The following is a 26,360-nucleotide window of genomic DNA, read 5'->3' on the forward strand; positions in this document are numbered from 1 at the left end:
CATCACAAATAATATTTCTGTAATCATGTATCACATATAGTAATCAATCATATCTCTAATCATGTATTCAATAGAATAATCAATCAATCAAATAAATAATATAATTCACTTGTTTTCATTAACTAATTATTGAACTACTACTCAATCATGTGACCAAATAAGTCACAACATTCTCCCCCCCGATGAACTACTAAGTTCATCTAAATCTCCAGACTATACAGTAACTGGATAGGTCTCCTCCACAAAGTCCCTGAAGTAGTGTGCACCATGCACGACCAGACCATCACGGCCTGGAAACAGTTCCTCGATTCTCCCCAGTTTCCAGGTTTGTTTGGGGGTGTTGTCTTCTCCAATCAGCACAACGTCACCCACTGTCAGAGGGGTGGGCGGCGGTGTGTCACAGCGGTGTGCGGACTTCAGATCTAGTAGGTAGTCCCTTCGCCAGCTGTTCCAGAAGCTGGTAGTGAGTCTTTGTTGGTACTTCCATCTTCGGGTGATCTCCTCCCTCTTAGCATTAGGATGCTGTGTGTCGGCGGTGAATGGTTTGGGGGGTAGAGATGTCAGTCGTTTACCCACCAGGAAGTGGGCGGGGGTCAGCGGTTGTGGTTCATCCACTTCGTTGTGCACAAAGGTCAAAGGTCGAGAGTTCAGGATAGCCTCAACCTCTGTCAGGGCGGTGCACATTTCCTCGTAGTTGAGTGAAGCTCTCCCGAAAACTTTCTTCAGGCATGTTTTTACTGATCTGACAAGCCTCTCCCAGAATCCACCCCACCAAGCTGCTCGCTCGGCAATGAACCTCCAGGTGATACCTCGTTCTGAGAAGAAGTCCAGCAGCTGTGGGTCCTTGATGGCCTTCCACAGCTCCCTCGAATCCTGGTTGGCTCTCTTGAAAGTTTTCGCATTGTCTGAGTAGATCACCTTACACAATCCTCTTCTTGAGATGAATCTCTTCAGAGCTAACAGGAATGTCTCTGTTGACTGATCTGAGACCAGTTCCAGGTGCACTGCTCTTGTTACAGCACAGGTAAACAGAGCGATGTATGACTTCTTCACAGAACCACCCACTTTCACATAGAGCGGTCCTGCAAAATCCACACCTATGACTTCGAATGGTGGGGACTCGGTTATTCGGTCCCTTGGGAGAGGCGCTGTGACTTGCTTTCCGGCCTGTGCCTTGAATCTCTTGCATACTGCGCATCTTGCCACAACTCTCTTGACGAGCTGTCGGGCGCGCAAGATCCAGTACCTCTCTCTCACTTGTACTGTAGTATCCCTCACTCCTGAATGCATCACCTTCTCATGGCTGTCACGTATCAACATGTCTGAGTATCTGTGTTTGTTGGGCAGGATCCATGGGTACTGCTCACTGTAGGTGAAGTCGGACTGCTGCAGCCTTCCTCCCACGCTGAGTAGTTTGTGATCATCCAGGAATGGTTTGAGTTCTTTGATTTTACTGTCCTTGTGGAGATCTTTTCCTTCTTTCAGTAGTTCGATCTCCTGATTGAAGCTCTGTTCTTGTTACTTTAATCCAGTATTTTTCTGCCTCGAAGAGCTCATCAGCAGTCAGCCCTCCTTGTGTCTTTGTTCTTGTACGAGCATTGGCTATAAACCTCTTCATCCAGGCGGTCACTCTGAATACTCTTCTCAGGTTGCTGTATTTTTCCAGCTCCAGCACGGGTTCAGTGAGCGCTGTGTCGTTTGCTGTGAGCTGTAGGGTGACCTGCTGACTGGACTTGAGTTCTGTGTTCACCTCTTCTGGAACCTGGCCCTCGTCAGTCTCCTGTAGCTGACCAGGTGACGTCAGAAAACCAGGCCCGCTCCACCATAGCTGGCTCTGTGTCAGGTTTCGAACAGTCTGTCCGTGGGTCGGGAGGTCGGCTTGATTCATCTTCCCTGCGACGTGTGACCATGACTCTGGGTTGGTCAAGGACTGGATCTCGGTCACTCTGTTTGCAACAAACTGTTTCCACTTCTGAGCTGAGCTGCAGATCCAGTGCAGCGTTATCATGGAATCTGTCCACATTCTGACCTGTTTCTGTTCCATGTTCAGTGTGGTCATCAGGTGGCAGGCTAGTCTCGCTCCAATCACAGCTCCCATGAGCTCCAGGCATGGCAGCGTCATCTTCTTGAGAGGGGCTACCCTGGATTTGGATGCGACCAAGCTCGAGATAAGTTCTCCGTCTTGTGTTGTACCTTGCAGGTAAGCTACAGCGCTGTAAGCCTTTTCACTGGCATCACAGAACACATGTAGTTTCACGATGTCGCTGTTCTGCGGATGCACGTCTATTCTGTACTACCGTGGAATGGTGAGCAGATGAAGCTGAGGTAGCTCTAAACACCACTGCTGCCATTCTCGAGTCAGGTCCGGCGGTAGCTCCTCGTCCCAGGAGAGTCTTCTTTCCCACATTTCTTGAAAGATGCACTTGACTCTGACTGTGAAGGGAGTCAGGAACCCTAGCGGGTAATAGATGCGAGCAGACGACTGCAGAACACTCCTCTTCGTATTCTCTTTTCGTTTCAGAATGTCCACCAGAGGCTGTGGGTCGAACGTGAAGTCATCAGTCTCTGGTCTCCATACCAAGCCCAACATCTTCAGCACGGCTGCATGCTCCCCTGGCGCCATCGCGTGGCCAGTTTCGTTCTCGGAGTACTGCATGGTGAGGTAAGTAGTATTTCACATTGTGTGTTGTGTCGTCCTTTGGCACGTCCTCCGCCATGTCCTGTTGTAAGTAGTCCTCCACTACTTCGTTGTACCTGCTGTACAATGTCACGTCCTTCTTTAGTCTTTTCTTCAGGCCTTCAAACCTTTTCTTGGCGATTCTGTAGTTGTCCTGGAGTTCTGTGCTTTCTTGTTTCCATGGCAACTCCACCTGGTATCGCCCCTGTTTGAAGGTTGTTGTTCTCTCAAACATCTGTAGAGCCTCTTCTTCTTCTGGGTTCTGTTGTTTCTCGCTTGCGATACCCAGAGACTCCATTTCCCAGAATGCCTTCAGCTGCGTGGAGACAAGTGTGTCTTCATCTGTGTGGATGAACATGGATGTTGCCTCGGAGATGCTCGACATCGACACTGGTCCCTGGACAGACCATCCAAAGGTGCTCTCCAGAGCAACCAAAGTCTCCGTCAGTCTCTCCACTCGTCCCGATACTATTTGCCAGGAGTAATCTGCTCCTATGAGGATGGAGAGCTCAGGACCATCTTCATTTTCTGGGAAGTCTGCTAGTTTCAGTCCCTTTCTCTCCAGTTGCTGTTGGATATGATCTCCCGGAACCTTCATCACTGCTGAGCACAACTGGGGTGTTTCGATGGCCTCAATTTCAATTTTCTGCTGGCTGTCCCAGACGTTCCTCAAGATGACTTTCACTGTGTTGCGTTGTGACATGGTTGGGGCAGACGAGCCAAACGTGTGAAGGGTTAGTGTCTCTTGTCTGATTACTGGTAACCAGTGTCTCATGTATGAAGCTTCTCTGACTGCCCCCGTCTAGTAAGCAACGAGCTATCTTCTTGCCCCCTCGGCCTTCCACCCATGCTTTAGCTGTTTGCAGAAGCACAGTGTTCTGTCCATCTGGTTTTATCTTCTCTGACAGGAATGACTGAGCAGGCAGAGGCTAGAGTGCCTCCAGAGGTAGCGGTGGGCTGCACCGCTGCCCCCACATCTTCTTTCTTGCCCAGGCATACAGCAATGTGATGTCTTCTCCCACACGTTGCACATGACACATCCTTCTCCTTATAGTTCTTAGCGATGTGTTTCTGTCCCAAGCATACAAAGCATCTTCCCATTTTCTTGATCTTTTCTTTTCTTTCCGCAACGTTGTGGTCTGGGCACTGTTCTGATCTATGTTCTGCACTGTCACAGAATAAACAGTTGGGTGTCTTCTGACTGGCTGTGTGCAGAGCAGCGGCGGACTGCATGCTGGGTCTCTTCACTTTGGCCTCGCTGGATGAACATGCTTGCTTCCATGGCTTGCTCTCTGATTTCTGTGGGCTGGGCGTCGTTGACTTTGTCATCTGTAGTGCTCGTTCTCTGCTCTGAACCTCCTTCTGTAGGAATGTCACTATTTCAGAGACCTTCCATTCATCATCCACTCCCCTCTGACGACTATATTCAAGAGCTACGTCATCTGGAAACATCTGTAGCAGGATTGGGCATAGCAGGCTTCCGTAGGTTTCTGACACTACACCCAGTGACTCCAAGCTCCTTATTTTAATGTTACATTCATCATATAGCTGCCTCATTGCATTCACGTCGGAGGATTTCTTCACAGAGTTAGATTCAGGAGCTTTGACATGTGAGCGCTGATCACTAGATCTCTTCTTCCAAATCTGCTTTGTAGCAAGGTGACTGCGGCATCATAATTGTCATTTGTTAAAGTCAGTCCTGCTATTGCCTTTGCAGCTGGTTCTGTGAGGTAAGTTTTCAGGTAGGTAAACTTCTCTTGTTTGCAAAGTGCATCATTGTTGTGAATAGCAGTCTCATACTGGCTCCAGAACTCTTGCCACATGCTAACATCTCCATTGTATCTTTCAATGACCAGCCTCGGTAGTTTTACTGATTGTCTCTGTGAGGATCTGGCTGAGTCATTTGAGTTAGCATCACTCACCTGCTGTGGTCTTGCTGCTTGGTTCTGTTCATTTTTTCTTATCATCCGTTGCGCGCGGCTTCTTGTCATGACCACGCGCTCTCTGTACTGCTCCACAGTTTCAATCTCAGCCTCCAAGTCGTCCATCTCTGTTAGCTGTTCTATTCCTCTGTCCAGTTCGAACAAACTGTCTTCTTTAACGCCCATAACATCCAATAAAGTTGTCAAGTGATCAATGTCTGGGTCTTCTTTTACCATTTCCTTGTCAATCTGGTTCAGAATTCTTGAAGCACCACCTCGTATGGTACCGCGCTTTCGTTTCATTCTTTCCATATCGCTCCGGAGTTCTTGGTCCGCCATTTCAGCAGCCTGAGCTGCGTTCTCGTCGGGGTTCTCAATGTCAATATCTCCCGGGTTTCGGCACCAAAACATGTAGGAATTATATTCCCTTCTCGAACAGCAAAGACCACAAAAACCGGATTATAAAACGAAGCTTCTTTATATGAAAATGGTTGCAGACATACATTCGACAAAGCCAATGGTAACGTTTTTCTTGCTAATCTCTGAGCGCACTGCTCTCGCACGAGTCTCGACCGTCAACCGAATCAACTTCCTGTTTCCTTGTCGCTAAGCCTGCTGGGAGTTTGAGTTTTACATTACGAAATACAGTAGGCTTTTCTAATATGAACTGTGCGATCTGAAGATTCGATCTATTCTTAACATCACAAATATTTCTGTAATCATGTATCACATATAGTAATCAATCATATCTCTAATTATGTATTCAATAGAATAATCAATCAATCAAATAAACAATATAATTCACTTGTTTTCATGAACTAATTATTGAACTACTATTCAACTCAATCATGTGACCAAATAAGTCACAACACGCTCGACACAACCTCTACGTTGCATTCTTTATTTAGACTAATACAGCATCACAGGCAGACCCGAGCAAACAAACCAGAGCCCACAGGCATCACCAATCGATCCCAGCACAATAGAACCGCACCAAATCAAATGCAGCACTGCCGATGTGTGCAGACATAACATCCCCCCCCCCCCCCGGCAGGATTTCAAACATGAAAGGTTGACACAAAGTCCTCTAGGTGGCCAGGGCATAAACGTGTGCGAACAGGTTTGCAAGGCGGCCTGAGGCAGGGCTGGCCGAGGTGGGGAGGGGGAAGGCAGGGGAAGCTGAGGCCCAGGAATGTCTGGGGCCCGTGTAGGAGCTGCATGAAGCCCCGGGGCGTCTCGCCATGCTGAGGGAATGGCTGAGGTTGTGTCACCAGCTGTGTGTGGCGGAGCTGACACCTTCCGTAGACGACTGGAGTGCTACCGAGTGCCATCGCTGAGGAGGTAGGTGGCTGGGCCCAGCTGACGGGTGACTTGGAGAGGAGAGGACCAGTATGAAGCCATTTTATTGTCCCTGTGGGGCCTGCGGACCCTGACCCAGTCTGACACATTGATGTCTGGCACCCTGGTTCGTTTTGACTGGTCAAACCGTTGCTTCATCCGCGTCTGCTGACGAGTGACTGAGGCTCTGACCCCAGAGGGAGGTGCCTGGGGTGTGGAGGGGCGGAGCCTGTCAAGGGGCATGCACAGTTCCCGGCCTAGCATGAGAGAGGCTGAGGAGACGCCTGTGGTCGAGTGCTGTGTGGCCCGATAGTGCAGCAGAGTGTGATGGATGGCCTGCATGAAAGAGCACCCTTGGGCCATGTGTGCTCTGAGGCCGTTCTTCAGTGACTGCTGAAAACGTTCAACACCGCCATTGGCCTGGGGGTGGTAGTACGCAGTGCGTATATGACGGATGCCCTTGTTTTCGAGATAAGCAGTGAACTCAGCAGAGACCAGCTGAGGGCCGTTGTCAGTGGTGATGGTCTTTGGGAGGCCCCAGCGAGAGAAGAGAGAGTCCAGGAAGTCGATGATGATCTGTGAGGTCACAGTGCCGGAAGTGGTGAGTTCAGGCCATTTTGAGTGTAGATCGTAGGCGACCACCATGAAGCGTTGGTGGAGGGGAACTCCATGGATCTCACCACAAATGTCCAACTGCAGGTGTTCCCAGGGCTGAGAGGGCCAGGCGAGAGGTTGCAGGGGTGGGGGAGCCTGGTGGCCAGTCTTGCCACTCACAAGGCAGGCAGAACAGTCCTTCACCAGAGCCTCAATATCTCTGTCTATCCCCGGCCACCACACCAGGTCTCGGCAGCGCTGTTTCACAATGCCCAGGTGGCCTTCATGCGCCATATTCAAAACACGCGCACGGAGAGCAGCTGGGACCACTGTGCAAAACCCATGTGCCACGCAGGTGTCGTTCCAGCAGGAGAGCTCCTGTCTGACTCGGGCGAACGCAGCCAGCTCCTCTGGGACCTTGTGAGGCCAGCCGTTCTGGATGTAGGTGCAGAGCTGGGAGAGGACAGGGTCCTGTTTGGAGGCTGCCCTCAGCTTCTGCAGAGAGACAGTGGCCTGAAGGGGTATGTGTAGCATTTGGACAATGTCCTTTTCCACACAGTCAGTGTCCGTCTGTGGAGCTGGGGTGGAGACAGCGAGAGAGCATGTCGGCGACAACATTGTCTCTGCCTGGGGTGAACTGCAGGCTGAAGTTGTACTGGCGGAGACGGTCAGACCAGCGGTGCAGCCTCAGGGGTTTGTGGCCTGTCCCAGATGTGGACAGCAGCGCTGTCAGGGCCTGGTGATCTGTCCTCAGGGTGAAGGAGCGGCCATAGAGGTAGAGGTGCCACCTTTCACAAGCCCAGATACAGGCTAACGCCTCACGCTCACCCACGGAGTACCGCTGCTCGGTCAGGTTGAGGGCACGGGAGGCGAAGGCGATGAGCTTCTCCACACCGTTCTGGGTTTGAGACAGCACAGCCCCTATCGCTGTGGCTGACGCGTCACAGGTCACAAAGGTGGAGCTGGAGATGTCGAAGTGAGCCAACACTGGTGGTGAAGTCAGTTGAGTCTTGAGATCACGCACAGTGTCACTGCATGCCTTTGACCACACCCATGGCTCGTCCTTACACAGCAGCTGGCGCAGGGGGGCTGTGGGGAAGAAACCTGCGGTAGTAACTTGTCATACCCAGGAAGGAGGCGACCTGGGCGGCCGAGCTGGGCTCAGGGATGGCCTGAATGGCGTCCACGTTGGATTGTAGTGGAATTACACCGCTCGCTGACAGCCGGAACCCCACGAACTCGATGGCTGGCACAGAGAGGACACATTTCTCAGCATTGAGAGTTAGCTTGTGCTTGGACAGGGCTGCGAAGACCATGTTGAGGCGCTTGTCGTGAATTTCACTGGTGGGCCCGTGTACCACTATATCGTCCAGATAAATGGCCACGCCCATTATGCCAGCCAGCACGGAGACCATGATTTTCTGGAAGCAGCTAGGGGCGGAGCTGAGACCGAAAGGCATCCTGGTGTAGCGAAACACTCCTGCATGTGTCACAAAGGCTGTGAGGTTTCGGCTGCTGGGGTGGAGGGGCACCTGTAAGTACCCCTGTCTGAGGTCGAGCTTGTAGAACACCTCAGACCCATAGAACTGAGCAGTGAGTTCTTCTGAGGTGGGCAATTGATACTTATCAGGGACCACTGCCTTATTTACTGCACATAGATCGACGCAGACACGCAGGCCCCCCGACTTCTTCTTAGCCACCACGAGGTTTGAGACCCAAGGTGACGCGTCCACTGGTTCAATGATGCCAGCTTCCAGCAGTTGTTGCAGCTCGGCGGAGACCCCATCACAGAGAGCCAACGGGATGCGGCGCAGTGGTTGGATGACAGATTTCATAGCAGGGTTGAGGAGAGGTTGATGGGCGAAGGCGGAGAGGCAGCCCGGCCCCATAAACAGCGATGGCCACTTCTGCTGCCAAGGCGTGGCAACAGTCAGGATTGCTGCCCCCCTTGTGTCTAAGAGGGGGAACCCCAGAGCGGAGAACAGGTCCAGGCCCATCAGGTTGGCCCAACGGCGTGCCACATGAAAAACTGCATTGGGCACCAGCTTGGTTCCATAGCGGACAGTCCCTTGGAGAGAGCCAACCAGATCGACTTTGGAGTCACCATACCCGCAGAGGACAGCTGAGGGTGCGGACAGTGGCAGTGAACCGAAAAATTGACTGTAGGTATCAACATTCAGGAGAGACACACCTGCACCAGTGTCCAACAGCAGGGGGATGCACACATCATTAATGTTGACTGTGCATGACTTGAATGACACTGGCCCAGAGCTCACCTTGTGAATGATGGCGGTTGAAGACTGGGGGGTGTGGCCCTCTGACCCAGCCGGGGAAGATCGATAGACGTTGGCAAAGTGATTTTGCTTACCGCAGCTACGGCATGTCTGGCCACGGGCAGGGCAGTTCTGAGCCCTTGAAACATGAGACCGAGATCCACAGTTATTACAGGACTGTTGAGGGCGGGGCCGAGAACGCTTTCATTGCAGTTGCAAGACGTCCCCAGTGGAGTCGGCGCCCGCCTCGCTCTGGCTGGGTTGCGTCCCGAGGGGCAGCCGTGATATAGAGGGAGAAATCGTTGGCAGCTTGACTGGAGGTGGCCACTTGCTGTGTATTTAGCATAGCAGCACACTCAGCTGCTCTCTCAACTTGTAGTACGATGGTAATTGCTCTGGACAGCAGCAGATCGTCGTTTTCCAGCAGGAGAGTCTCACGCACCTTTGCGTTGTTGGTGTGTTCGATAACCATCTCGGCCTGAAGCGCGCCAAACTTGCATGAGCTAGCTAGCCCTCGCAAATTAGCTACATACTGCTGCACAGACTCACCAGGCAGTTGGTGTCGCTGACGGAATATAAATCGCCGAAGGAGGGCACTCTGTGGAGCTGCGAAATGGGTGCTCATAAGTCCCACAGCTTCGTCAAAGTTTGTGACGTTCCCCAGAGTCCCGAGCACACGATGACCCTCTGCTCCCAAGCAGTGTAGCAACAGAGCCGTCTTCCTAGCCTGGCTCACGTCGTCGAGCCCTGAGGCGATGATGTAATTTTCAAAACCATGTAGCCAGCGAGTTCATGGTACCGGAGGCTCGCCAGGTAATGCCAGGAAGGGGGCAGGTGGTGGGGGAGAGATAGCAGCCATCATCGTCGCCAATATTGTATTTAGAAATCACGTCAGGACACAGCGCTGTCGCTCGACACAACCTCTACGTTGCATTCTTTATTTAGACTAACACAGCATCACAGGCTGACCCGATCAAACAACCCAGAGCCCGCAGGCATCACCAATCGATCCCAGCACAATAGAACAGCACCAAATCAAATGCAGCACTGCCGATGTGTGCAGACATAACTGGTGCATCCTGGGTTTCGCACCGCCCAAAACAAATGTGATTGATTTGAAGAAACAGAGACAAGCCAGAATCCCCCCCCCCCCATACCAGAATGATAATGGGTTCAGTTCAGCCAGAACTTCTCCAGCGCTGGCACAGAGCTTGAACAAAGTGTGGAAATAGGTCTGACTCTGGGTATGCGAGACTACCAATAGCCTGAATTTGCTCAGTAGACAAAATAAACTGGAGTCGTAACCAGGCGCGTCGGAATCATTTCAGGTGTGTGTGTGTGTGGGGGGGGGACAATGATATATATGCGTGTGAAGGGGTTTACTGTGTAGTGCTGTAAGAGCGCAGCTCCGTTTTAATACAATAAAGCACGTTATTGAAGACACATGTCCGCCCCATCTTTTTAATTGTCACAGTTAGGCAATCTCAGTGTGACATTCTGTGTTGAGCTTGAGCACTTAAGTCATACATTGTATTCAGTTTTGAAATCCCACTCTTTCTGCTGCCTGCCCACAGGGTAGCGGTATAATTCAAACATAAACCAGCTAGTGCATGTGGGATTAGAGACAAACATTTCTTGTATAATAAACTACGAGTTTACAAGACAGTAACACTGTAGTAGCAAGCAATAGCAACGGTAATGTTGCCATGTGTTCAGCAGCGCACATCTATCCCAAAGCCATATTTAACAAAAAATCAGAAAAACAGCTTACTGCTTCATCGTCTCATTGGCCAATCAACCTAGCAGTCTCCTTTTTGTCAATAATTAGCTGTGCAGCTTTACCCGTCTCTGTCTTGACAACAATTCTCCACGCAGTCTGTGCTAGCACTAGCCTGTTTTGGTTCTATGCTGGCGGTTTCAATAGTTTCAGCAGTCCCGGTCCTGGAGCTGCTGCTTCGGGGTTCTGGCTGCGCTGGTTCTCGATTTGGGGGGGGCCAGGCTCCAATGGAGTTGTGGGCGGTGGGGGTGTAACATTACTGTTAAAGTTTAGTTTTATTTGGCTGTATTTTACTTTCTTATGCACTGGTTCTTTTGACATTTTTGCAGAAGCATGTGTTCGCAATATTGATAGCTAGCAGAGCTGATGTTAGCTAAGTTAACGCTTCAAACAGACAACAATGCAAACACATCATTTTATTGGTTGCCGTGTAGGCTACAATGCATTTGATGTGTTGCAATGTACCCTTTGATTGGATTAAAATGTGAATATTTTTCCTGATTTATGTCTGCGTGCTTTATCTGACCTAATTTCTTAGAGTGGACGGGAATGATTGAAACCTCTTTTTACCCTAAGTGTTGCAATATAGGGCCATTAGTGGAGATGCAGGGATTCCTGACTTTAAAAAATGTGGAAAGAGGGTAAAAGTGGGGGGGGGGGTTAATGGCCCCCTGCCCCCCACTTCCGGCGCCCCTGGTCATAACAAAATCACCGTGGGTCCAGACATCCAGGCTAACAGCATTTATTTCTGACCAGAAATTTTCCAGTAATAACCCGTATGAAAATAATCGGACTAGCATTTCTCCACATACTATGGCTGAAATAGTTCACCTACTTTAACATTAGTTGTTAATTGCTGTAATTGTTGGCACAGCTCATGTCAGAGTTGTGTAGTAGGTTTTTGCCCTCCTTTGGGGGTGTTGACGTTGTCATCTCTGAGGGCAGGAATACTGGCTCAACTAGACTCATTTCACGGAGAAAAATCACGCGTGCGCTTCATCGGTGTTGCTGTAACCGGAATGGTTTATTTTGCGCATGCTCTTTTATAGACCACCGGTCAACACAACAGCGCCCTTTAGTGGCGACATCAGTATAAGAGCACATACACATAACATTGGTTTAGCCAATATTGTAACAGGGGGTCATTATTTGTGAAATGATCTTGTCATCAGCATTGTTAATAAGTTAAACTTATAAAGTGCATTTCTAACACTCAAAGTCGCTTTACAATAAACTGTTGTTGTTTATGGATCGAATTGAGGATTTCTGACGACTTCTACCCACTGGCTGCATAACACTGGATCAGCTCCAGGCAGGGCCGTAATCCTTGGGCCCATCAGACGCAGCAGACCAGGCTCACTCAGCCGATCCAGCGCTAGCTCTCCAGCCAGACACCTTCGACACACTTCCCGATGCAGACGATGCAGACAAAAACATTGCACATTCGATGCTAGGCGAGATCACCACCAGACCACCTCGGTGTTGCCTCGGGCAGGGTCGTGGGCTAGCAGTTAGCTTACCCTGCCACGTCCTGTCGGACCGCCGCCCCGTGTTCCCTCTTCAGGTGCCGCTCCGGGCAGGGCTGTGGTCCTAGGGCCCAAAGGACGCAGCAGACCTAGCTCTCTCAGCCGATCCAATGCCAGTTCTCCCAGCCAAGTGAAATCGACGATCAAAATAAAACTTCACACAATGACACAAACTTAGACGTGGACAGAAAGATTTTTTTTCCTGTTTAAATCTAACTCCTCCCTTGTGTCCACTGTCTGCATTTGGGTTCACCACTTCAAACCGTTACAATTTTGGTAACGATTAACACCTTAAACGGTAATACATGTAAGGTTGGCTAGTGAAAAAACTATGTAGTACCCCTAGGGGTACGCCACAATTTTGGAGTAGGTGCTGCAGGGGAATGGATTGGTCTTATTATCTTTTGCTGATTTTTGTTCCCACAGGAAAACAACCATAGTCAGTAAGTTATTCTCCCCTTTAATAATAATGATAATAAATCAAACTTATATAGCAGTTTTCTAACGCTCAAAGTTGCTTTAAAGTAAACGGCGATAAATAAACGGCAACAAACCTTTCTGATGCATTCCCAAAGAATCTACCTGAGCTGTGTGCATTTGCTTGATCGAGTTAATCTAATTGGCAGTGTCACAGGGATGGACCCCTGGATAGAGCAGAAGTTCCCAACTGTGCGTGATGTCATCTGTTTTGGTTGCTAAGCTAGCAGTAGACCCGCCTTAAAGTGCTTTCTAGCATGTTCGGGGATCAAAAAGCATTCCCACTAAAGCAGCAGTAATCACTTCTGCCGGCAGCAGGACTCTGTGTGTGTGTGTGTGTGTGTGTGTGTGTGTGTGTGTGTGTGTGTGTGTGTGTGTGTGTGTGTGTGTGTGTGTGTGTTTGATGGGGTGGGAGTGGAAATGTATTTGTTAGGTGCAGATATACAAAGGGTTGCTGGCATTTCCAAAGATAGCCAGGCTGACATTTCTATTGACTTTGATGTCAGTAATCCCTCACAAGTTCCCAAAGCCATCAGATACTTTGTGTGTGTGTGCGTATTGGTATTTGTGAATGTTTGTGGGCACATTTGCACAGCCACAAAGTATGCAAACACACTAGAACATGGTTAGATCAATGTAGCGCTCCCCTCAACAGTTATATTAATAAGGGCAGGGCTTTTGGGTTCTTTTAATAAATTTTAACCCTGATTAACTCAGTTTTAATTATTGTCCTGGATCCCTTTTTACAGTACACACCTGCAGTTTTTTTTAAACCTACCTATTATGAAATTACCTTTAAAGCTACCTTTAAAGTTATGGTTTTAATAAAGATTTCTAACCAAATGTGTCTGTATGTCTCCTTCAATATGATATCATTCCCTCTAAGCAGGTAAGTATAATAAAAATCACACAACTCAGGTTTTATAGAAAAATAAGTCTCAATTATTTACTGAACTAAAGAATGAGTTTTGATTTAAAATGAAAAAAGAAAATAATAATAGGAATGTTCTTCAAACTGAAATTTCCCTTTCGTCAGGAAACCCCTCTTAAGGTTTTTCAACACTAAGTGCATAACAAAACACTACAGTTTAACACCAAAATGGATTCTCCTAGAAAATCACAATTAACCAATCTCAATGTCACTTAAATTCAACCAATATAATTCGTGGGCACACACACACACACACACACACACACACACACACACACACACACACACACACACCTGGACACTGTCCCCTAAAGCCGGCAAAACCAAAATTATGTTAAAACAAAATATAAAGCTGCAGGCCTGGTTCAGTGCTTGTGATCGTTGTGGCCCAAAACTTAATGGCACCTTCGCTCCTCCGTGAGCAAAGGAACAAGTGTGGTACCTGAGACAATGTTGCCGGTTTGTCTTTCTTCAGCCGTCACGGTTGCAGGTTTAGCAGCAGGTTGGCATCTCGCACAGTCACCGTCTGATGTCTGTCCTCTCTCCCGCGTCGCCACAAACACGCTGAGTGAAGCCCTGGTTGCTCCAAACTTGGTCCCAGGTCTCTGCTCTGCCCTCTGGTGGTTGGAAGCAGCAGCTCACCCCTCCAACAGTTCAACTGAGCTAGTTAAACTTAAGCTAGCAAATGTCCGTTCGCGGGTAATGAACAGACTCTATGCTACACGTCGAGCGCTTAGCAGTAGCAGTAGCACACACCTAAACGCTCCTTGAATTTCGGGTAGAAATTCCTCACGTTCCGCCAATATGTAATTTATACTCTCACCCCGACTGTTGTGTAAACAATCCTAAGATATAAATTACACAATAGTTTGTGCACTCTAAACTGAACGTACAACAAAGAAGTTATCTGTATCGCGCTCCCTCGCCGCTCCCTTCCGGCTCCGTCGTCCACCGTCCCTCCCCTCTCTCGTCCGTGCTGAAACACCTCCCCGACCGGTACTCCTGCAGCATGTCATTAACCCCCGTAAATGTTGGTTTAGACAGTTTCCAGGAAAACATTATACTCTTTAATAAACAAAAACACATCACACTTTTAAAAATGATTTTAACCTTCTTAAACCCTTTTAAACTAAACCTTATTTAAATGTTTTAACACTATTTATACTATAGCATCCCCCCTTATAACCACATGTTTTAACTGGGTTACATCAATATCAAAGCTTTCTGACATGTTTAATTATAAACGGGTTCGACATTGGAAAGAGTAACATTAGCATCAAATTATTTTCCCTACAGTCACTGCTTTCTCAACGAACAAATTACCTTCCAGTTTGGACGGTACACGCTGCTGTTGTTAGATAATAATGTGGTCTCCTCCTGTAATGTCCGTAGACGCCTTATCTTACTGACATAAGATTAATTCAAGAATGAGCCGACTTCGTAAGTTCTTAACTGTATAGCTTTTACTAGCGTTCGTTCAACATACAACCTTGATAACATGAGCGGCTAACCTCCTGTATACGTCACACGCACTGCACGTACACCCGTGAGTAGGTCAAGTTAAACAAGTGACAGAACCTTCAAAATAATAACATCTTTCATTTATTACATCTCCCCCTCTAAGATGATTTTCTAAACATTTCTCTGAACATTTACTGCCAACAATTTTTACTCCAGTTTAGCAACTCCTGACTTTAACCGTAGCTTTATTTGACAAATAAAATAATACCATTTTCTTTCTTTCAGCAACTGTAAAACAGAAAGAGCAAAGACGTCAAACATCTTTGATTTACAGTGTCCAACATTTTACTGACAGGCCTGGGGTGTAAGCTTTAAAGAGTCCATAACTCAACTGAAATATTTATATTTTAATTCCAACCTGTATATCACCCCCCTTTTCACAAAAAAAAAAATCAAAAAAATCTCCCACAGTCCATACACCTCACAAATCCAGCCAGATTGCTGGCTTGCTCACCCTGCCAGAGCGAGTAACATGCGGTGTGGAAGTTGGCATTTCTGCTGCTCGGGACTCATCCGTGTTTCCACTCTCCCCTGGAGTGACATGGTCAGGATCCCTGCTGACAAAGGTGAGTGTTTTGGGTGTGGCCAACAGGTGGCGCCTGTTCCTTCTGTAATGTTCACCTTGAGCTGTCTCCACTATGTAGGATCTGGGAGTGGAGCTCTGACTGTGAACAACTGCTGGCATTGTCCATGTTTTCTGTCCAAGTTTGGTGAGTACTGCGTCACCCGAGTTCAGTGGGCGCAGTGTCCACACGCCGTTCCTGCGGTTGTAGTAGAAAGCCTGCCTCGATTTGGCTGCGGCGTCAGCGGTTTTGATCAGTTCCTCTTTAGGCCAGGCTGGTTTCAGGTTATGCTGCAATGTGGGTAAGATGGTTCTGATTCTCCTACCCATGAGCAATTCCGCTGGACTGGCTCCAGTGGAAGAAGAGGGTGTAGCTCTGTATGTCAACAGGGCAAGGAGAGGGTCTTCCTGTCTTAATATGCTTTTGGCTATCTGAACAGCCCTCTCTGCCTGTCCATTACTTTGGGGGTAGTGTGGGCTTGAAGTCACATGGATGAAATCCTAATCCTCACTGAACCTCCTCATCTCTTCTGAAACTAACTGTGGCCCATAACTACAATTTCAGGGATACCAAAACGTGCAAATGTAGCCTTCAGCCTAGCTACAACCTGACTGCTAGTAGTTGTTGGTAGATTTAGGATCTCCAAAAACCTGGAATAATAGTCAGACACTATCAAGTAGTTTTGCTTTTTGTACTCACACAGGTCTATGCCAACTTTCTGCCATGGTCTGGATGGGAGCTCACTTGACATTAAAGGCTCTTTTCTCTGTGTGTTCTTGTGTTCTCTGCAGAATTGACATTGCTGTGTCTTTGTTGTAATGTGCTCCGTCATTTTGGGCCACCACACTGATTGGCTGGCTCTCTCTCTGCACTTAACTATCCCCTGGTGCCCGTCGTGTATTCTCTCTAAGATCACCTCCCTCATTTCTGTGGGAATGACGATACGACTGCCTCTGATGACTAAACCATCTACCTCAGATAACTCCCCTCTCACCTGATAAAAGTCTCTGACTGTCTCCGGCACTTTATCGACATACTCAGGCCAGCCGTGTCTGATGAAGCCCAACACTGTCTGGAGCTGCAGATCCCCATCCGTGCTCTGTTTTATCTCCTGCATCCTTTGAGGTGTGGCAGGCACCTGGCACACGATGGCATCAATGTGCGCTGCAACATCATCATGAGAAGCACCATCTCCGTAGGGCTGCTCTGGGCCTCTGGAGAGTGCATCAGCCACAGCTAAAGTTTTGCCTGGTGCGTATTCAGCCACTGCATTGAAACGCATCAGCCTCATTAACAGTCTCTGGCACCTAATGGGCACATTATCCAAGTCTTTGCTGTTCATGAGAGGCACTAGTGGTTTATGATCGGTGACAAGTCTGAAATTGTCAAGCCCAAACAAGTACTTCTCGAACCTTTCACATGCCCAGACGCTGGCTAAGCACTCTTTCTCGATCTGTGCGTACCTTGTCTCTGCGTCACTCAGCCGTCGGGAGCAGTAGGCCACGGGCTTCCAGTGTTCCCCGTGCTGCTGGAGCAGAACGCCTCCCAGCCCGTAGCTGCTGGCATCTGCTGACACCACCGTAGCCTTAGTGACGTCGTAAAAGGTGAGTACCGGGGCGGTGGCGAGTGCTGCTTTAAGGTCTTGGAATGCTGTGTTCTGTGCAGGTCCCCACAGCCACTCTGTCGTTGCTTTAAGCAGTCCATAAAGCGGCTGACCTACAGTGGACAGCTCTGGGACGTATTTTGCCAAATAGTTCACCATCCCGAGGAACCTCTTGAGTTCCGTCACGTTCTGGGGCTGAGGAAAGTTCTCTATTCCGGCCACTTTGTCCGGGTCAGGTCTGATGCCTGCCTCGTTGATGATATGACCAAGGAAGCGGACTTGTTTCTGTTTGAACTTGCATTTCGCTTGGTTCAGTTTGAGACCTGCTGTTTCAATGACCCCCAGCGCCTCTGCTAGGCGCCGGTCATGGATTTCCTCAGTCTCTCCATGTATAAGGATGTCATCCATGTACACCTCTGTGCCCTCTAGCCCGGTCAGAGTTTCCGCCATCTTTCTCTGGAAAATCTCTGGAGCACTCGTTATACCAAATGGAAGGCGGCAGAAAGCATACCTCCCAAATGGGGTGATGAAAGTGGTGAGCCCCCTGCTGTCTTCATGCAAGGGGATCTGGTAAAACCCACTTGCTGCATCCAACGTTGTGAAGAACTTTGACCCTGCGAGCCTTGGCATTATTTCCTCCATAGTGGGCAGCACGTGTTTCTCACGTTTCACCGCTCGATTCAGCCTCCTGAGGTCAGCGCAGCAGCGAACCTCTTTCTTGTTTCAGCACCGGCACCATAGCGGCGCACCATTCTGTGGGCTGAGTCACTTTTTCAATAATGCCCTCATTTTCCATGCGCTGCAGTTCTTTCTTAACCAGTGGTACAAGTGGCAGCGGTATCCGTCTGGCTGTATGCACCGCATATGGCTGGGCACCCTCCACCAGAGCTATTTTCACTGGGTCTGTTTTCAGCAGTCCACTTGAGCCGAAAACTCCACTGACCTCATCCATCCGCTTCACTAGACCCATCTCCACTGCCTCTGGACGACTCAGCAGACAGCTGCCTCTCCCCTTGATCACATACACTGGAAAGGAGTATTGTTTCTCCTTGTAGTTGGTTGTGGCTTGAAACTGTCCTATGCAGCTGATGTTTCCACCTGGGCTTATGAAGCATGTGTCAGGAGGTCCCAGTTTTATGTTTGGCTTCAGCTTTTTAAATGTCCCTTGGTTGATAACAGTAGCGTCAGCCCCCGTGTCAATTTTAAAGGTTATTGGTACATCACTTATTGTTAAACTAACAGTCCAATCTTCCTGACTGCTCTCTTTGCCAACTTCTCCCAGAAAGTACAGCTGTTTAACCTCTTCAGTGACTTCTCTCACCGCTTTAGAGTGACATACACGCTCCCAATGTCCCTTTTTATGACACTTGTTGCACTTACTGTTCGTTGCAGGACACTTCCGCTCATCGGTGTGCTGCGTCTTGCCGCACCTCCCGCATTCGTCTACTTTGTTGGTTGCCGGACTGCCGCCACCATGACGCTGTCCGCCCTTTTTGTTTTGGCGTTCGTCCCGCCATCGGACAACATTGACGTTAGCCAGCAGGGCCTCTGGTTGGTTAGCTTGGAGGCTGAGCTGCTTTGTTATTGCCTCCGCCTGGCGCACTTGTTCAATGACTTTCACCAGAGTAAGGTCCGCTGTGAGCTGGAACTGACGGGAGAGCACTTTGTCTTTTATACCCACTACCAGACGATCTCTGATATGTTCATCCCTCTTGTCCCCAAACTCACAGTGTTCAGACAGCTCATACAATGCCCGGATGTACATCTCCGCTGTCTCTCCTGGCTCCTGGCTACGTTGATAGAAGCACGCCCTCTCATGTATGATGTTACGGCGGGGAATAAAGTAGCCGTCGAACCTTTTCAGTACGATATCATAGTCCACTTTATCACCCTCCGCCGCGAAGTCAAACGAGCTGAATATCTTTTCAGCCTCGCTGCCCATTGCATAAATCAGCGAACTCACTTGAATCTCCCCGTCGTCTTTATCCAGCTTTGTCGCGAGCCTGAAGCGCGAAAACCGTTGTCTCCACTCCGGCCATTCAACGGGGCAGTCAAACTTGAATTCACTCGGCGGATTAAACTTCGGCATGACCGCTCGTGTTCAGATACACAGACTATTCTGACACCATGTAATGTCCGTAGACGCCTTGTCTTACTGACATAAGAATAATTCAAGAACGAGCCGACTTCGTAGGTTCTTAACTGTGTAGCTTTTACTAGCGTTCATCCGACATACAACCTTCATAACATGCCCTTCTAACTTCCTGTATACGTCACACGCACTGCACGTACACCCGTGAGTAGGTCAAGTTAAACACGTGACCTTTCATTCATTACAGCGGTAACCCAAGAAGTCAATCACCGGTATAGTCCATGGGCCAGAGCCCAAAATTTCCTATTTCGGTACACTCAAGGTGGCAAAACTTACTTATAATTTTTGAAAGGATCCATGTCTGTAGATGATATTTTGGTATGATAACCATTCCTGAGTGGCAGCTGTATCACAGTTATCAGCTCATGAAGTTAACCACCCCCTAAAGTAAATTGCATTTTAGACGCTGGTGCATATCCTGGTTTAGCCTCATGGTCAGGACATTTTTCAATGTTCTATAATATTGTCTTTGGTATCATTTTAAAGGGGACCTTCTTAGCTTTCATTCAAGCCCTGTTGTGGATATTTCTCACAAATATAGAGGTCACTTGAGCTCTTCAACCCGTCAATAACACACATCTTTCTGCAATGTTCGCCTAAACTATATACTTTCTTTTAGCCCTGTGGCATCTAGGAATATCAGGGACACAAAACACAAAAACTGGAATACTCACAGGACTGTAAAGACTCAGGAAATGTATAATATACCCATACTATTTCATTGTGTGAGGTGATTGTGAACCTTAAAATAGAAGGGCATTATTACTAAGAAACTAACTAGACCAAAGCCAGTTAGTCCATGGGTCAGACCAGATATCGATATCACCCAAGGTAACACAACTTCACTGGTGCCATTTTATTTGGTACACTAACAGAAGTAAAATAATACATGATAAACTTTCCAAATGAGCAGCTATTTCATTTTTCTTTCAGGAAACCTGTTTCTGTGCCTCTCACGATTGTGTATTTGCCCAGATTTTTACAAATATAGCATTTCAACACCCCTGGTACTGATTAGCCTAGCTTAAACTCTGGGACAGTTCTTAGTTGGCCAACAACCAAGGATAACCAGTACTGTGTACTTCCATTCATTGTGCTAAGCTAGGCTAACGTGCAGCCAGATAGCTTTCTACTAAACACATATAGAGGAAACTGGTATCTATCTTCTTGTCTCACTCTGGAGAAGATTGTAAGCTAATTTCCCATAATGTTAGCATGTTCTTTTAATGTATATGTTAATATGATTAGTTAAAGTGGCTACGAGGAACTTTTATCTTGTGTTGATTTTAGCGGCCTCATGTGGACAAAATACAGCTGTTGCATAGCAACTAGGTAATGTATGAATTTGTGGCTATGTAAGATAAATAATGGTAATATGACGCTGATGAAGCAAAGTAAACTTTGTTTTAGTAGTGTTCATACACCTAGGTTACATGTATTTGTTTGTATGTGGCAGGTGAAAACTGACTGAATATGGCCACTGGTGAACAAGCAAGTTTTTACCCAATACCAAAGCGCCCACGGGTGGAGTGCATTATCCACTGTTCTGATGATACAGATAAGCTGGTTTCACTACAAAGTGTCGACTCATGGAGAACTCTGCTCAGGGCAGCTCAGATACGAAATCATGCACCAGTTTTGAAACTGGCAAAAGACATTCCTGAGGGACAGATTCCAGCAATTTACTACCACAGAAAGTGTCGCAGTATCTTCACTATGAAGCAAATTCTTGATGGCCTCCTTGCAAAAGAAAAGAAAAGTTGTGTCTCTGCTGAAGAGAAACAATCTAAGAGAGTAGCTCGACATGCTCCAAGTACATCTAGGACTTATGATGCAGAGTGCATATTTTGTCAGAAAAACAGCAAATATTCCAAGAGACAGAATACGAGAGAAGTACTGGTGCAGTGTCGAGAACTGCGAGCTGATGCAAAGATCAGGAGTGCAGCCACAAAGAAAAGGGACAGCAGAATCCTTGCCATTGTGAGTAGAGACCTTGTAGCAGCTGAAGGGCACTACCACAGGTCATGCTATAGACTTTACACCAAAGAAGAGGTTTCCAAAGGAGAGGTTGCCAGCAATGAAGATGATGATGCTGCAGCCCAGTATGAAGCTGCTGTGAATAAGGCATACAATGAGCTGTTCCTCTTCATCAGGATGGAGCTTTTTGGCAATCCTCAAGTGATGACAATGACTGATCTCTCTTCTAGACTGGTAGCTTCAATGAACTCCCAAGGCATTGCCCAAGTCAAGGAATCAACCAAGAAGCACATAAGGCAAAACCTGGAGAGTGAGTTGGCTGGAGCCTTGCAGATATTCCCTGATGAGAAAGGAAAATTCCTCCTCTATCCCGGTAACTTGTCCATGAGGGAACTTGCCAAAGAAAATCAGTCTCTCAAAAGGGAGCTGCAGACCCTGAAAAGTGTCAGTGCACAAGATGTTATAGCCAAAGCAGCCATCAAATTGAGAGCAGACATTAAAAGTCAAGATGTTCCTCAAACCTGGCCGCCTGAAGTCAAACCAGAAGCAGAATGTCCTACCATTCCAGAGTCGCTCATTATCTTCCTGTACTCTCTACTCACGGGCTCAAATGATCCTGATCATGCATCCCAGAGAGTGCAGTGCCTTCTGCAGTCATTTGGCCATGACATAGTATATGCAGTGACATGTGGAAATACCAAGCCTTCCAAGCACATTGTTCTGCCATTCAGTGTCAAATCGTTGACAGGAAATGTAGAGTTGATAAACATCCTCAACCGACTTGGTCACAGTGTGTCCTATTCACAGATGGAAGAGATCAACACTGCCCTGTGTCTCCAGAAACTCTCATCATCAGGGAGTGGCATTGCCCTTACAGCTAACATCCATCCTGGCATATTCACAACTTTAGCCTGGGACAATATCGACCGTCTTGAAGAAACGGTCAGTGGTGAGGGAACATCTCACAGAGTCAATGGGATTGCTGTGCAAGCAAAGCCAGTCAACCCACTTCCTGTCCAACCCATGCCCACTGTTCCCAAAACAAAGAAGAGAAGCATTGATGGACCCCCACCAATGTTACCAACTTACAATGCTGGACAACGGGTAGGGCCACCACAAAGCAAAAAGTCAGATGCCGATACTGCAGCCAATACTAAGCTTGCCAGAGAGAAAAACCTTCTTTGGGTCCTAGCACGCATGTCACAACAAGAAGAACAGTCAGTCAGCAGCTGGACAGGCTTCAACATCCTGACTCGAGGAGAGATGACGGTCATCCCCGACAATATAGGCTATCTGCCTACCATCAATGCTCCAGCGACACAAATGTCTACTGTCAACGAGGTGCTTAACCAGTCACTGAGCATCATGCAGTGCTTAGGCCTGAGGAAGATTGTCTGTGTCTTTGACCAAGCCCTGTATGCGAAGGCTGTCGAGATCACATGGAAACACCATGACAAGTTCCATGATATCATCATTAGGCTTGGGGTATTCCACACCATCTGCACACTGCTGGCAATAATAGGAAAGCGTTTCCAAGATGCTGGACTCAAAGACCTCTGCATTGAGTCTGTCATGATTGCAGAAGGCTCAATTGCTGGTGTTATGGATGGCTGCAAGTACAACAGGGCATTGCGACTACACAAGCTCCTGTATGAGGCTCTCATGCGACTGACCTTGAATGGTTTCCTGTCCTGGTTGGAAGAAACTCACAGGAATGACATGGTTCACCTGAATGAGACACTGAAGACCATTGACAGCCTTGGGAAAGAAGTCTCACAACATGCTTTGAAGGAGGTCCTCGAGAACAGCTCTTGTACACGCATCATGGATCTATTTGAAGTCTACCGTGAGTTCCTTAGAGGTGGAAACGGCAGCCTCTCGAACTTCTGGATGTCCTATTTGGACATTGTTGAAATCTTGTTGGGGCTCATCCGAGCATCCAGAGAGGGAGACTGGATGCTACACTTGGCTAGCATTCGAGCAATGATCCCATGGTGCTTTGCTTGTGACAGGATGAATTATGCACGCTACCTCCCCTACCACTACGCCCAGATGTCTGAGCTGCCCATCACACATCCAGATGTGTACACAGAATTCATGGAAGGAGGCTTCTCAGTCCAACTGGGCTCCACCAATCCCTTTGGCCGAATCCCTGTTGACCAAGCTATAGAAGAAACGGTGAACAAAGACACCCAAACAGCTGGAGGGACAAAGGGATTCAGCTTGAAGCCAGGAGCTGTGACCAAATATTATCTCGCAGCTGAGTATAGAAGCATGTACCTCAGACAGCTGAGAGACCTGACAGGTCAAGGCAGGTGCAAATGGTCTCATCCAGATCTACAGAGTCCAAGGATCAAGAGAGATGAAGCAGATGTCCAGTCTCTCATGGACCTTATGGAGAATAACTGGCTCAATCCTATGTCCCCTGATGAGATTGATTTGGTTAGCCTCTCCACTGGCAACATGGCTCCACCTGATGTGACCATAGATCTCTTGAGAGCTCTTGAGAAAGGAGAAGAGGCCTACCAAGCATTCCAGCAAACAAGGTTAGATGCAGACCCACCACCTGTGAAATTCCACGACAAGATGACCAAGCAAAGTCTGAAAACATTCTCCAATGTCAGCACAAAACAAGCTCATGGAAAGAAAGCACAGGATGTGGTTCTGAAGGCAGATATAAACCTTTTCAGTCACATGATCCTGGTGGCTGAAAGCAGGAAGGTGAATCTGAAGGATGTCCTTGCCTACCCATTGGGCCCACTACCATGGGCACTGGCAAATGCTGATGGGTCCTTACGAAAAACAAACAAGGCTGCACTTGCCAGAGAGCTTGAAAAGAATGTATCTCCTGCAGAAGACATCCCAATCCCATCTACTTCCATCATTGATGGGATGAGCCTGGTCCAAAAAATGAATGGCAACAACAAAACCTTTGCACAAGTGGCAGAGTCAGCCTTGACCCAGGTCCTCCATGAGGGAGCACAGAGTGGGAGGATTGATGTTGTTTTTGATGTCTATCACCAGACTTCGATCAAAGATGCTGAACGACTGAACGGGGTGGAGACATCACTCTCCAGTACAAGAATCTTGCAGGGGGACACCACGTCCAGCAGTGGAGAAAATTTCTGTGCAGTTCCTCCAACAAGACCAGTCTCATCAAGTTTCTGGTGGAAGAGTGGAAACTCCCACGATACAGAGCTATGCTGCATGGCAAGGTGTTGTACATGACGTGTGAGGAAACCTGCTACAAGTTGACAGAAGATGGGTGTGAGGAAGCAGCAGAACTGCACTCCACACATGAAGAAGCTGACACCCGTCTGCTCCTGCATGCATTGCATGCAGCAAATGCGGGCTCAAAGTCAGTTATCATCACAGCTGAGGACACTGATGTCATGGTGCTTTGTCTTGGCTTCCAGAAGGACATCACCTGTCCTATCTACCAGAAGTGTGGGACTCAGAACCGCACACGGTTTGTCGACATCACCAAACTGGCAAGTTCACTTGGAGACAGCATCTGTGACAGCCTAATTGGCTTACATGCCTTCACAGGCTGCGACACTGTCAGTGCATTCGCTGGTCGAGGGAAGCTGAATGCCCTGAAGATAGTGAGAAAGCACACTTCCTGCCAAGAGACTTTTAGTCAACTGGGACAGACATGGAATGTGAGTGATGAGCTGTTCCAGAAAATTGAGCAGTTCACCTGTCGGATGTATGTTGCTAATAGCAGCACTGCTGAGGTGAACAAACTGCGTTACCAGCTCTTCTGCACCAAAAGGGGAGAGGTTGAGTCCAGCCAGCTGCCACCATGTAGAGACTGTCTCTTTATGCATGTTCAACGAGCCAACTATCAGGCAGCAATATGGAAGTGCTGTCTGCAGGCTAACCCTGTGGTGCCAAGCCCTACTGAGTATGGATGGACAGACGATGAAGGCAAGCTGGCCATTTACTGGATGCGCTCCCCACCTGCACCAGATGTGGTCTTGGAAATGCTAACATGCAAGTGTGTGCATTCATGCAAAATGCCAAGCTGCATGTGCCTGTCAAATGGACTTCCATGCACAGACATGTGCAGGTTACAGACCTGCAGTAACCAAAAACAGCAGGATGGTCCAGAACTGGACTTTGAACTTGGGGAGTCAGATGATGAGAGAAACGAGCAGTTTGATGAATGACAGTGTGATGATTCTGATGGTATTACTGTGGTAGTAGTCTGTTGATGCACAGGATGTTGATTCTGGACTTGGTTACCCAGAGCTTGATAACAATAATGTAACCATATTCACATATACCCATTACCCTACCCATTACCATTACATATACCCACTAATGATATGGGATTACATGTATCATTGACTAAGTATATGTAAATGTCAATGTCGTTTAAAATATTAAAATAGTTCATTACGTCACTATGGTATTCCTTTTTATCATGTATTTTGATTGTGTATTTAAACAAATGTATAGAGACCAGTTTGTGACCTAACTGGCTTTGGTCTAGTTCTCATTTAAGGCTCACAATCACCTCACACAATGAAATAGTATGGGTATATTATACATTTTCTGAGTCTTTACAGTCCTGTGAGTATTCCAGTTTTTGTGTTTTGTGTCCCTGATATTCCTAGATGCCACAGGGCTAAAAGAAAGTATATAGTTTAGGCGAACATTGCAGAAAGATGTGTGTTATTGACGGGTTGAAGAGCTCAAGTGACCTCTATATTTGTGAGAAATATCCACAACAGGGCTTGAATGAAAGCTAAGAAGGTCCCCTTTAAAATGATACCAAAGACAATATTATAGAACATTGAAAAATGTCCTGACCATGAGGCTAAACCAGGATATGCACCAGCGTCTAAAATGCAATTTAGTTTAGCGGGTGGTTAACTTCATGAGCTGATAACTGTGATACAGCTGCCACTCAGGAATGGTTATCATACCAAAATATCATCTACAGACATGGATCCTTTCAAAAATTATAAGTAAGTTTTGCCACCTTGAGTGTACCGAAATATCGTCTGGCCCATGGACTAGT

Source organism: Lampris incognitus, chromosome 9 (genome assembly GCF_029633865.1).
Source record: "Lampris incognitus isolate fLamInc1 chromosome 9, fLamInc1.hap2, whole genome shotgun sequence".
NCBI classification, from domain to species: domain Eukaryota; kingdom Metazoa; phylum Chordata; class Actinopteri; order Lampriformes; family Lampridae; genus Lampris; species Lampris incognitus.